General features: G+C 43.2%; 1 protein-coding gene across 1 annotated transcript in view; it reads right to left on the reverse strand.

The window, feature by feature from the left end:
- WAPL (WAPL cohesin release factor) overlaps positions 1–5,749 on the reverse strand; it is a 92,902-nt gene extending 87,153 nt beyond the window's left edge. The window contains exon 1 of the mRNA XM_054580468.1: positions 5,627–5,749. The gene's annotated coding sequence lies outside the window, so the exon portion shown is untranslated. The remainder of the gene's footprint in view (positions 1–5,626) is intronic.
- Positions 5,750–6,000: the final 251 nt, after the last annotated feature.

Genomic DNA, 6,000 nt, shown 5'->3' on the forward strand with positions numbered 1-6,000 from the left:
TTTTAGAGAGCCGGGAAGGTAGGGAGAAAGAGGAAGAGAAATTGATGTGTGAGAGAAACATCAGTTGGTTGCCTTTCAGGCCTGCGACCCAGGCTGTGCCCTGACCAGGAACCAAACCGACGACCTTTGACTTTGTGGGACAACGCTCAACCAACTGAGTCATGCTGGCCTGGGCTTTTTCTCCCTGTTGTCATATTTATGCCAGAAACTGAAATCCTGGATCTGCGCCAAACTTACACCCTTTGATACAGCAGGCTCCCCTTCTGTATGCTGCATAGAGGAGAGCAGAATATCCATGACCTTTAGTTCCACTTAGGTGGACTCCCACTTTGCTTTAGCTGAATAAAGAAAATCTTGCAAAGAAAACAGAAGAATCTGTTTTGCCATTACTGTGCCTTCGTTCTACCCCAGACATGGGAACTGTCAGAACTGGAGTTGCTAAATAGAGCTGTTTGGTCTTTTTCTGATAATGTTAGTAAAGTATATTACAACTTATAAAACTCAGTTCAAAGAACTGGAAGTCAGAAATTACCACATTGGTTACAAAAAGTTCTTCCTTGTCATAGAATATAGAATAAAATTATAAATTGTACACTTGGACCTTGTGGTGGTTGTGTTATGAGGCCCTACAAGAGGTGGGCCAAGCACTGCCATTTTTCTGTGACACTCTCCAACTCTACTCTGCCCATATGGGCAGATACGACTTTTCAATTACTCTCACCCTGGCAAACCTATTTTAAATTCTAACACTCACATTCCCAAATGCTCACTATTCCTACTTTATTTTTCTCCAGAACATTTATATTCTCATCTAACTTGTCATATTTGGTATGTTTCTCTTACGCATTTAACATCCTTGTGAGGGCAGGAATCTTTGCCAGTCTTGTTTTCTGCTGTATCCCTAGCACCTAGAAGAGTGAGTGTGTGATACATGGCAGGTGCCCAACAAATACTTGTTGAATAAATGTACCCGTTTATTTCCTCTTTTCATGTAAAATTATATTGTGAAAGGAAAATGACCTGAAACTAACAATAGTTTCAGTAACCTGTGACTCCATAAATTGTTAACTGTTTTCCCAATGGAGAAGGGGGTGCTTTATGGAGTTACAGAGTCTTGTTCTTGCTTTAGATAGGTTTTCATTCTGAGACTTGAAAAAATAAATACTATTATAATCCCAATACCTTGTTTTCCAGGATAATTGTAATATGTTCTCTGGAGATGGTGATATCCTTTGGGAAATAAACTGCCGTCTAGGTAGTTGAAAGACAAAACTAGGAAAATTCCCTGGGGACATGTTGCCTGACAAGGATTGGTACCCAGCAATCTCTAAAGCTCAGGCTACCTGACTCTTGTCTTGAAACAGCTCTTTTCTCCCCAGGGTTTTCACCCCTTCCCCCCAAACAAAAACCCTCCTGGGGTTTCCCATCACTAAGAGGAAAATCCAAAATCCTTAGGATGGCTTATAAGGTCCTGCATGATCTGGCCCCTGACTACTCCCATCCCTTCCCACAGTGCCAAGCTTGCCTCTGTCAACTTTTAGAACCTGCCAGACCAGCTCCCATCAGGGCCACTGTACTCGCTGTTCCCACCATTTGTCCTGGAGATAATGCATATGACTCACTCTCCTCTCTCAGGTCTTCACTCAAGCGTCTGCTCAGTAGTGCCTACTCCTCACCTTGCCATCCCAGCATTTCATACATCCTTTACCTGTCCAAAGTAATCATGCTTGTTTTACATATTAACTTGTTTATTTTTTGTTTTCTTCCACTAGAATATAAACTTTGAGGACAGGGATTGTTGGCTTTTGTTCATTGCTATATGCCCAGCAGATCTAGAACAGAGTGCTTCACACAGAGTGCGCCATAAATACTTGTTGACCAAAAACCTCATAAATTGTGTTCCAGTCCTCTATATCTTTACAAAGGTATACTAATTTTTTTGTGTGTGCTTGACCTACCAATAATTACAAATGGCGCATTGAAACTTCCCAATAAAAGAGTAATTTTGTCATATTATCTCTGTAGCTTTTTTTTCCCCCTAAGTTTTCTTGTCATTTTCATTTATCAATTGGTTGATTCTTGCATGTGCCCCGACCAGGGATCAAACCCACAACCTTAGCATATTAGGATGATGCTCTAATCAACTGAGCTACCCAGCCAGAGCCAATTTCTCCCTGTAGTTGTATTTTTGGTTGTATATTTTGAGGATAATATATTGGGCACATGTAAGTAGTGTAGAATTTTTATAACTTCCTGTTGAAATTGAAAGCTTTTTAAGTTATATAGGAGATTAAGAGCAAAAATTGCCTGAATTTTCCATCTCTCTATGCACACCTTTTGCAATGTGACTTTGTAGGCAAGGATCTGTGCTGAACTTGTAAATTGTGTTGGCCTAAAGAGCATGGCAGAAATGATGTAGTTCTGAGCCTGAGCCTTAAGAATGCTTGAATGCTTCCACATTCTCTCTTGGATCCCTGCCTCCACCATAAAAACAGGCCTAGGCTAGCCTGCTAGAGAGTGAAAAGCCACGTGGGAAAGAGCTGAGGTTATCCAACACCAGTCAACAGCTAGCAGACCCAAAGCATGCAAGCCTTGCCAGGATCAGCATAGCCACCTACCTGACCTGCAGCCACCCACGGATGCATGTGTGAGTCCACCTGGGACCAGAAGAACAGCCCAGCTGACTTACAGACTCATGAGCAATAAAAACTGGTTATTAATGTTAGGCCTCTGAGTTTTTGAATGGTTTGTTCTACAGCATTATTGTGGCAATAAATAATTGATGTTTAGTGCCTCTTCATTTGGATTTCAGTCTCAGAAAGGCTTTCCCGACTGCCCAGGCAATCTAAATCAACTTCCCATTCTCTGTATAATTCAGGTGCATTATTTTCTCAATAACATCACTCTCTGAAATTAGTTTACTTATTATCTGACTCCTGCCCTCGACTGTGAACTATGTGAGGGTAGGGATTTTGCCTGTCCTGATCCCTGCTCTCTCCCCAGCACAGTATTGCTCTGCCCAGCTGCATGTGTCCACTGAGCATTGGAAATACGGCTAGTCCAACTTGAGAAGTGCTAGACATATAAATACAAACTGGATTTCAAAGGCTTCATACAAAAATATATATAAAGTACCTCAATTTTATACTGATTAAATGTTGAAATATTTTAATAAGCAGAATGTTATTAAAATTAATTTCATCTCTTTGTACCTTTTTAATGCAGCCACTAAAAGAAGTAAATTTGTGACTTGCATTATATTTCTGTGGGAGAAGACTAATATAGAAGTTCAGTAAATATTTATTAAAGAAAAATATAAAATAGACTTACCAAAATAAGTGAGCTATCAAGTCAGGTTCACAGGGAGGGAGGAGGAGTAATGAATGGGTGAAGTGCCAAGAATTTTTAGGGTGAAATGATTCTGTGTAATACTGTAAAGGTGAGTCCACATTATGCATTTTTCAAAACCCAGAAAACTGTACAACACAAAGTGAATGCTCATGTAAACTATGTACTTTAGTTAATAATGTATCAATATTGGCTCATTAATTGTAACAAATATACCACACTAATACTAGGCAATAATAAAATACTAGGCTGGGAGGGAGGCATATGGGAGCTCTCTCTAATATACCGTATATGCTCAATTACTCTGTGAACTTAAAACTGTTCTTAAAAAAATTGTATTTAAAAAAATTAATCCTCTCTTGCACAGCCACCAGAATGGTATTTCTAAACATAAACTTAATAAGCCACTTCCCTCTTTTAAAAGACTTCGGTGACTCCCCACTGCCTCCCAGAAATAAGTGCATATCCATTGGTATTTGCATTGACATTTACAGCTGTTTGCCACCCAAACACACCCCTGGTTCCTACCTCCTCTCCCCCCCCAGCCACAACAAGATGCCTCAAGGGTCTCAAGCCTCCATTCCTGGACTCATGCAGTCCCCTCTTCCTGGACCACCCTTCTCCCTCTCCACTGAGGGACCTTATCATCTGTCATACTCTCTCCCATGTAAGTCAATCATCCTCTTCCTTACTTCCATTGGTTCTAAATTAAAAATAGGTACAGAAAACCAGGCATATGTTGTTTTGTGCCACTTTCTAGTAAGTTTGGAAAGTGGATAATATGAGTATACATACTAATCTTGGAAATGTTGGACAAGAATTCTGATAACCATGGGCAGGCTAGGAACTAATATCCTTAAGATGGAAACAGTGAACACAGAACAAGGAAGGTATTGAATGTCAGTGAAGGTTTGCTTGGGCTCCCCTCCTATACAGGAGGCTGTGGGATACCCTACTCGTGGCAAGATCCATCTTAGCAGTGTAGTGTTAGCTGACTGCCTCCCTAGGACAATAGAAGAGAAGCCTCACCTGCTCTGAAAGCCAATCTGCCTCTGAACTGCTCACCCAAACCAGGATGCCAGGGTGATTCGGTTTCAGGTATTTCACTTCCAGGGCTGATGACAGCGTGGCAGTGACATTACCCTCTTTACCATCTTAACAGTGGAGCCTCAGGAGAACATGCATTAACAGATGAGCAGGCTTCCAGGTGCTGAGTTTACAGTGCAGATATCTCTACATTTCCCTTTCAGGGATGTACTATCCCACCATTTTGCTGATTGAAAACTTAAGGAATACTGAACAAAGATAAATGGCTTGCCCAAGGTTATCCCGCTACATTAAGAGGTGTCAGTTTTTCCAAGGGTTATGGGCATGAAGCATGTGCTATGCTTAGTCCTAAATATACCAAGTAAAGAAACCCCATCCTTCTGCTATCCCTTCAAGCAGGAGGTCATGACCTGTCCAGAGAAGTGAGGCTCCAGTTGAGACCTCAGGGGTGTTTAGAGGAAAAGGGCCAGGTTGGAGAAGTCAGGAATGGTCTCTGTAACCACCAAGGGTACAGGGGCAGACTGATGTGTACAAAGCTAGGCTTATTCACCATTTTGAGGCCACAGTGCCTTGTCTTAACCAGGTGATACAGTCTCTTCCCACCCTGCCCATTGGGTCCTCTTACAGCACCTAGATGCTATCACTGGAATACAGGGGAGTTCCTCTCCTATCAGATATTTTTCCTCCCTTCCCTGTGTCCTTCAGCTGGTCCAGGGCATCCACAATTTCCCTTGGAGAAGAGGAAAAGGAGGAATTGGGTTCTTAAGAAATGCCTATAAAAAAAACAGGTTGGGATTTCTTTTGGTGACTAACTCCAGACTTTGGGTGGGTATGAGAGCTCCTCAGTGAGCCCCCTCCCATCTGTTTACACCCCAGCCCGGCCCATAGTTTGGGTAGTTTGGGCAGTTCTGAGATTCCCTGGGCTGAGGGGCTTCTCCCAGGAGAATGAGAAAGAATTCTGTCTTTTGTGTGAGTTGCTTCATTATGTATGAGTGTTGTTGGCTCCTGTGGTTGAAAAATGATCATTCCTCTATTGGGCTTTCCCAGCTTGAGGCAAATCTTTTGGGAGACCTGACAGCGCCTGCTTGGAGAATTTAGTGGATTAAAGAACCTTAAAGTTAGGGGTTGTGGGGACCTGGCAACGTTTCAGGACCATGATGTGATGCCCTGGTTACGGCCGCAGCCCTTCCCTCCCCAGGACACACAAGTCTCCCGGCCCTGGGTGGCATACCTTCACAGTTGGGGCCCCATAAACAACCGGGGCACACGCCACAATCTGTTCTCACCTCATGAGGATGGATGGAGAGCAGGTGATGTACCTTTCTACAAAGAAGCGATTCGATAACTTAGCTATTATCACAGGTTAATCCACATGAAGGGCTCGGAAAAAGTGCCCGAGTGTCAGCGCTCCAAGGTACTATTATCATTCGCAGGCGTTATGATTGCCTAGCCACCACTCCGCAGTGGAGTTGCGCAGGGCTCCAGCCAGCAGAACCTGGGTGGGACCTGGGCTTGGCTCCGCCCACCATGGCTACAACCCGCCCTTCACCTGTGACCTGGTTTCTTCTGGGCTAGGTGGGGGCGCCAAGCCGGGCGCCCAGGGCC

Source organism: Pteronotus mesoamericanus, unplaced genomic scaffold, assembly GCF_021234165.1.
Source record: "Pteronotus mesoamericanus isolate MK-2021 breed Mesoamerican mustached bat unplaced genomic scaffold, CSHL_Meso_final contig_59, whole genome shotgun sequence".
Taxonomy (NCBI): Eukaryota; Metazoa; Chordata; class Mammalia; order Chiroptera; family Mormoopidae; genus Pteronotus; species Pteronotus mesoamericanus.